Below are 8,621 nucleotides of genomic sequence, written 5' to 3'. Positions count from 1 at the left end.
GAATGCAAGGTCTAAAATAAAACATTAACATCCTTTAAAAATAAGGTCCCAAATAAAAAGTTGACATCCTTTAAAATTGAACCCCAACTTCTTTAAGTGGCAAAAAATAATATCATTGAAATTAAAATTTTATGATAAATTTTATTCAAGTTTTATTTTATAATACCATGAATCTTAACACTAAAGAGTCTAATAGCCAAGGTAATTATTTGGTTTAAAGATGCTAATAAAAAAGTACTTTCTAGGACCATCCTAGCTAATTACTACTAACCAATTTATTTTATAGCCAAAAAAATTTTTTTTGATAATTTATAACATAATAATAGCTGCTGCTCTCTTAGTAATAATAATAATAATATTATTATTATTATTATTATTCAAAGAAATGTTGGTCGGAACCAGCGTGCCTGGCCGTCGGTTACCTAACGGAAAGGCGTGGGTCCCACGAGGGGTTGAATGGAATCGTGAGGCCTGGAATGGAAGGGAGCGCACGCCTTTTTGTTAGTGTGCAGGGTTCTGACACGGACGACAAATGAGAATTTATTGCCTGGTTTTTTCGCGCAACATGATATATGATATCGCGAGAGATATCGAGAGAGTGGTTTACTGGATCGTGTGGATCCTGTGAGATACGTGGTGCATTCACTGGATCGTTCTGGTCAACAAATCTTACCAGAGATTCTTGACGTCCGACATCCGCTGCGGTTCAGCTTACCACCGGTGAGCGAGATGGATCCTGGCTTGCAATTTTTTTTTTTCGATTAGATGAGACCGGTTGACCAATCAAATCAAAAAAAATCGATAAACTAAATTATCCATACAAAATTAATATAAATACATGTAAAAAAATTAAAAAATATATATTTTTGAAAATTAAAAAAAAATCTCCAACATCTATCCATAAAGACTCTACGATATACTTTGCCACATAAGAGACCATCTAGCCAATGACATTGTTGATCTTACGGTATACACGATAAATTTTAATAAAAAAATAGCTCTTCATCATGTATTGAATATCATAAATAAAAGAATGTATTATCGTGGACAACGGTTGTCCGTATAACAAGACTACCGTCATGGTAAAATTTCTTTCAATCACTGGTCTCTCCATTTCTAATCTCAGTTTGACAAAGATAATCACTGCCTAATTGTCTACAGATTTGCTGTCAGCTTCTTTATTCCCACCTTTTATATTTTGTCTATATCTAGTCGTATTGCTTTCCTTTGGGCTGATCCACTAGCTCAGGGCAGATTTAGTCTAATTAATAATTTCTTCTTTTGGGGGGAGGGGAAGGTCAGATTTATGGTCCGGCCAACTCATTTGGGAAGGGTTGTCTTATTTAATGGTTGCTAAAGGCCATTTTGGGGTGGGATTCTTTACGGCCTTGACCACGACGTCCGGTTTTTAAATCACGATTATCCATGTATTGCATTATGATCATGATTATAATAAGTTCTATGCAGTTCATGGGACTGCATGAGGTTTGAATTAGAGAAGATTCGGCTATTCTGTTTCGACAAAATTTTATCGTACCATATGATAACAAGATGAACCAATCTCATCTTTTTGTTAGATAACATTTGATGGTCTTTTTTTTTTGGTAAATGATATATGCCGATCTTTTAATGCATAAATTTTCTGGACTTAAGGATCATCTTGCTAGCAAAACAAAACAGATACCTCACCCCCTCCATCCTAGAAAATATGCAAGTCCTTTTCTTGGAATTTTGGATTATTAGGCAAATGAGATAGAAGCAATAAGCTAGAAGGCCATGGATTAAAGTTTTCCCACTGGAATTTGGCAGAATATGTTAAGAGAAATCTTTGAGTGGAAGGTCCAGCTGCATGCCCTTAAAAATGTATGGATTGGTGGGTGTATTTATTTCTTAGACAATGGACAAGCATGTTGTAGCTAGTAATTGGGCACATAATGAATAATCAGTAGTATGTTTGCTTTTAGGTAGCAAATACTACCATTGAGAAAATGTTTGACCTTTCTTTTAGGTCATTGGAAATCCCCAAATACAGGACTTGATCGTCAATAAATCAATCAAAGCATGTTGTTTGGAAGGATCATTGATTGCATGTTAATGAAGCTTATTTAAATCTTCTATAAAAGTTCTCTGAGGTCAAAAATACAATTTTGTTCATCAAGCTAGACCCTCAAGTTAGATGATCGTCATGCAAACCATAAGCGTGGTGACGATCAAATGTGCATAATTATCTCCATATTCCTACATTTTCAAACTATCTTTATGAAATGATATTTTTGCTAGGAATTTACTTTTCTGTTCATTTTTTTAGAAGAAAGATAAATATTCATTTAACCAATCCATCTTTTTTCAATGTTATTGTGAACCAACGAATGAACTTTGCTACCTAGCAATGGTACCAGTTTTCATGTGTACGGATCATTCAATATCCATCTTGAACTAAAATAACATGGAGGTGAGGTTTAGCCATTGAACCGAATGGCATGTAAACTTTCTATTCTTTGGACCATGAGAAGAACGGGCTGTGAGAACTGATAACTAATACTTACGACACACCGGCCTCAAGTCACCAAACTCCACCATTGGTCTATTTAGCTAACAGCTAAGCTAATGGGAGCTTAGAAGACGACTCATATAATAATACTTTGAAAGCTCACATCTTGTTCTCTAGTACCGTGGGGAAGAGAACTGTAGGACTGTGGGAAAGGGTGGACATGACCCATTCTTGGATAGGACCACAAACCAACATATATTGATCATAATTGAGTCGAGTCCGGAGCCAAATAGAAGACAGATTTTTTTCTTTTTTTTCTTATCCAATCGGTCTAGAAATCTGAGTCCAACTCAAATAGGTTACCTCGATGCCACATGTTAATTCATGGTTGGGTGATCCGCCCATCGGGATCCAATATGTTAATCCACTTGCTGATGGGTTGAGTCTGAGAGAGATTAATCCGCCTGCCCTGCACTTGGATGTGAATGAAGTCCTTAGATTATTTGATTATCAAGTTACACTGAAATAAGTGAACTGAGAATTGTACAAATGAATTAGTTTTACAAAAACTTGAGCATGGTCTTGGACTTTTCTTAGGAGCTGAAGCTTCTTGAGTTCGCATTGTGAGTGACAATAGTCAGGAGAGTTGAGAAAGGGCCATGAATCTCCCACTTGATACATATTCTCTAGGGATGGAAAAATCCATTCCAAACTTGTAAACTGTATACATCCATCCAAAATAAATAATTTAGATAGGTTTTTTTATAATCAACTTGGTTCTGAATGGACTCAAAATCAACCTAATTATAAATGCAAGGTTTTGAATTTAACCACTGGGCCCAATGGGTTACCTGAAGTGATCCAGTTAAGAACTACTGATTTTTAGAGCTTATAAAGAATAGGCGAAATTCTTTGTGCACCGCATGCATGCAGAAACCCATACACACATGCAGTATTCGCTTTAGCACGGGCTGGCAAAAAAAAAAAAAAAAAATTCCACCATATCTCTGGGCCTCCGTGTGAGCGAATCACTGTGTGCGGTATGTGGTTTTCTACACCACACATGGTGCACAAAGAATTGCTCTAAAGAATAATTGACAAGGTGGGCATACAATTTTAAGATGTATGATCGAATTTTAGCTAGTTTTATCCTTAATCAATTAAGATTGTTATGTATCATAAATTTCTTATGATTATTATGATATTTTTGAAGTTAGCATTGATTTTATTATTTGTGATCTTTAAATACCATGTTTTGCTTTATCTTTTAGTTGTATATATATTAATGATTCCAAATTTAAATAGATTGTGAGATGAGTATGAGTTGATATAGAATAAACATGTGGATATAAATTTTATATTTTCCAACATGATTATAAATAGCCATGTATGGATTGAATTTAAAAAAAAAAAAAAAACCACAATCTAGTTTGACCCAACCTAGTCGAATCCATTGCCTCTCTTACTCTTCTCTTACTGTCTGTATTTAGAAAATTTTAGTAGGTCATAAAATCTGGACAAGAATTATAGAAAAGGATGAATTTTGTAATTTTGGCATTGGTTTTAATATGGCCAACAAGATCAAGAAAGAAACAAATTATCACGACAATTCATTTACCAAAAAAGAAACAAATTAAAATTCTTATCGAAAGACTATCACAATAATTTTTAATCATCGATTTTCTTTTTTTTCTTTTCCCACTCTCGTGCAGTACTTCTAAAGTATTGACATATCTCTCAACAATACAAATTATTTAACCAACCAATTTGCAAAAATCCAACATAACATAGAACATTAGATTGTATAAATTGTAAAAAATTATTTTTTATTTCAATCTAACAGAATCTAATCAATTAATTTAGACTCTTAATTATAACCCCTACCATATAATATTTCAATATGGGTCCTTGCGGATGTCAAGGCCTCCATATTCCTTGTAAGTCTATGAGAGGGGTCTCTTTCTTGGCTTCCTTTCTTGAAACCTCGACCTGCGTTCACACGAGTCCACAAATCCCGACGCGAGAAGTCCAATCCAAGTTTCAACACCTCCGTCCACCGACTCCATTCTCTTGGCTCGTTGTAGATATCCGATAAAATCACCACAATATCATAAAAAACGCCAGGCCCATATCGCCAAGAAAACGTCAAACACGAGCCCAGGACAAAGTTACGTCTCCCTCGTGATTCGTGTCGTACCACCGTGGGGTCGGCTACCCGCTGAAAATAATGTGTGGATTTAAACGTGCAAAGTTGGCAACGTTACCATAATGAAACCATAATCAGTAAATACCCATGGTTTTTCTCCCAAGATAGATTGGGTGGTTGATGGAGATAGAAGGGACAAAGCTTTGTTGGACCACACATTATTTCTAAAAGCTAGATAACTTTTGTGTGTGGTTTGATTTTTCTCCTCTTGCTTTGTTGGTCCTGCTTTTACATGTAAGCTATAAATGCGAAAATAATGAGAGTTGGAAAACCCTCAATCACGGCAATCCAATGTTTTAATAATGGAAATATGTTAGAGCAAATGACTGATCTCCTTGAATTATGTAATTTATAGTCGTAATGGAGATAGCTGTTGTTATTTGTTAGATCATGTCTTTTTCTTTTCCCCATCAAGACTCAACTACTTTCTTGTTTTTAAGGGCAGCAATTTATTGAAAGAACGCTAATAGAAGCAAAAAATAGGAAGAAAAAGGAAATATAAAATAAGGAGCAAGCAATGAGCTAAAATAAGAGATAAGATATTTTTGGTTATCCGTTGTTCTTCTTGAGCATAAGTTACTCCAGCTCCAAATAATCTTAGAGTAGCCTGAAGCATAGCCATAGATGATCTCCTTTTGCTGAGGAACATACAGCTGTTTCTTTCTTTATCTCAACTAGGTCTTGAAGAAAAATGATGGCTTTTATGATGGTCTTTATTAGAATTTACCAAAGAATTTAACCAGTGAGAGAGGAGGCTTCAGTTTATCTTTCCATAAATTTTTGTTTTTTTTTTTTTTTCTAATTAACGAGCTTTATTGACCTCTGAGATGATAATGGATACATGAGTGCCACCAAGGATGTGATTTATGGAATGGGGAGTACAAATATTGGTCCTTTTTTATATTTTTAATTTTAAAAATTAAGTTGTCATTTGTTTGTATCTTTTGATAAATATAATCTCCTTATGATAATTGAGAAATTATATCCGATATTATGTGTACCATATGGTACTGCACCACAACAATCACACGTACCTATTTTGATTTTTGTGAGCTTCACTTATTATATGCTTGTTTTTTTTTTTTTTTTTTTGATGATAATGGGAGGCAAAGTCCACCCGATAATTTATTACAAGAGAGGGGTGAATCTATCTAAGGGCCACTTGAGAATGTGGTCCCAGCAGTGCTTAGATGTCATCTAATAAATTACAGTAGGGAGCTTACGTTGCTCATGCAACATTTTGAAAAAAAAGGAATCTATTTAAAATACTTGCATTGGCTTTGACTTATCTCTTTTTCCTCTCCGTGTGGTTATGCAAAAACTTGTTGCTCCCTCCAGTTCGCACTAGAAACTCCTTGCTCATTTGATGTGCTATGTGTTAAGATTCCTAATTTAATCCTCCATATGAATTGCTCCATCTGCTATCTGTTTTCTAGATTTACAGAATTTTAGATTTTCAATTCAGTGATACAGAGATTCAGCAGTCAAGCTGGAGCATTGGCTTCAAAGAAGAATCAACGACTGTTTCGTTCTTTTCACAGTCTCCAATATATTGCAGACATCAGACAATCTCAGGATTGCTTTGTTATTTGTTGCGGCAACATCTTCCTCCATGTTGTCCATAGGTTCTCTACTAATATTGGTATTTGAGGCATGCTAAGCAATGAGGTAATTGGTTGCCAAATCTGCTTTGAATATGAGCAGGTCAGAAGAAGTGATTGCCTGTCTCTTCTTCTGAATTGCAGAAAGAACATAGGATGAGACTTGAATGTTTCTTCTACATATGTTGCTCGCTGTCTGAATTTTATTTTTATAAACTAAGTACTTCAAGATTTTAACTTGTTTTGGTATTGAAAGCCTCCAGTTGATTTTTGTAAATACTGATAGCATGCCCCCATGACAGAGAATCGGTAGAAGCTTTTGACTGTGAATATCTACTTATCTGACCATTTTAAAACCAGAGTCATTTCTTGGCATTAGGCTCACTTCACTAATTAGATTACGCATGTGCTGTAGGGAATCTTTTTCTCTTGTATTAAGTGATGCATGGAATAAATGTGTTCTGAGATAAAAGGGTTCAAGGTTAGGGAGAATAGGTCTTGAAAAATATCTTTGAGTGATGTTTGTGCAACCCATACAGCATGCCAAAAAGTAACTTGACTGCCATCACCTATCTTAAACCATGAGCATTAAGCAAAGATGTTTCTGACCTTCATTGCACTCTTCCATGTGATTGATGCCGTTCTTTGACTATTAATGGACGTATGGCTTGGCAACCTATTTGAGTAGTATATGGCTTGTATTAGTTTTCTCCATGATCTGCCCTGTTCTGTATAGTATCTCCATCATCATCTGGTAGGAGGCATTGATCAAAGGTTCTTAGGTTAATGATACCCATGCCTCCTACTTCTTTAGGTCTGCAAGCTTATGACCAGTTGACTAGACAATGAAATCCATGGCATGTTTTATTTTCTCTCCATATAAATTTTTGGTGCCTCTTTTCAATTTTTTCAATCACTTCAACTGGTGGGAGAATCGATGACATCCAGTAAATTGACAGCGAACCAAACACCATATTTACTAGCACTAGTCTTCCAGCAATGGATAGAACTTTGCTTTTCTACATTGACAATCTCTTTTCAACCTTTTGAATGAGGAAGTTTCAATCTGAGTTCTTTAGCTTAAATGAATGTAGTGGAAAGTCAAGGTACTAAGTGGGAAGTGAAGCAACACTGCATCCTATTAGGTCAGCAAAATACTTAGTCTTTGACTCCAGCATCCGTATCCCGATCAATAAGCTCTTCTTAAAGTTAATCTTATGTCCTGTTAGCAGCTTAAAGGAGTATATAATAAGCTTGATATTCGAGGCATACCTTTTCTTAGCATTGCATATGAGTAGGGTATCATCTGCATATTGTATGCAATGCATTTTTGCCATTTCTTTTGTTGCTCCTATCCCTTTTATCATGTTATTTGTAGCTGCCAGCATTAGAACACGAGTCAAAACATCAGTTATTAAAATGAAGAAAAAAGTGAAGGAAAGAAAAACTATTTCTCTTCGAATGATCCAGACTGCATCTAAATTTTTTTTTATTAATTTACATGAATAAGAATCAAATTCTTATCCGATTAACAGCAGAATCAGAGATCAAATCTCAAATAATATGATATAAACCTTCATGGAGATTTGGATGTGCAGACCTTCTACTTCGCATGTATGCCAGACGCTAAAGGAAAGCAGAATGAACTCCGATCTTTATAATCCAATCAAACGAGGGCTGAGATGTGCTGGTGTGACACCTCACACTAGCAGGTGGGATGCCTAAGGAGAGACAATGCCCAAGGGAGAAGGGGTGGCACCAAAGGGGAGAGGCTAAGGAGAAGAAGAAGGGCTTCTCTCTTCTCACGCCTCTCTCTCTTTCTCTCTTCTCTCAATCTGTTTGTTTGCTATTTGCTATGCATCCATAGGTAGAGATCCTCTCTATTTATAGATAAATCCTATGATCCAATAAGTATAAGAGTCCTAACTCAAATCTAATTTGAATCAGTCCATTACTCATGAAAGAAGGATTCATACATGAGATAGAATTGCCATCACTTATGACAATCACTTTGCACCCACTCCCTCACTCATATGGGATGCCCCAAACCAGCACCATTTCAGATGTTAGTCGGCCCATATGAGAGGAGAATCCTAGTGCAAGTAGGATTTCTCATATCTCATCCAAAACAGATCTGATTCGAATCCAATTCGAAACTGGTTCGAAATAATTTCGAAAAACTGTCAATCCCAAACTTTTTAAAATTTTTGTACCAAGTCTAACTTGAATTTTTGGATCCAATTAAGCTTAATCAATTCAGATCTAATCTAAAATTAATCAGCATTTAAATCCAATCTTTCATATGCCCCATAGATCATAGATC

This window comes from Elaeis guineensis, chromosome 14 (genome assembly GCF_000442705.2).
Source record: "Elaeis guineensis isolate ETL-2024a chromosome 14, EG11, whole genome shotgun sequence".
NCBI lineage: Eukaryota > Viridiplantae > Streptophyta > Magnoliopsida > Arecales > Arecaceae > Elaeis > Elaeis guineensis.
Note: the sequence above shows the minus strand (reverse complement) of the source record.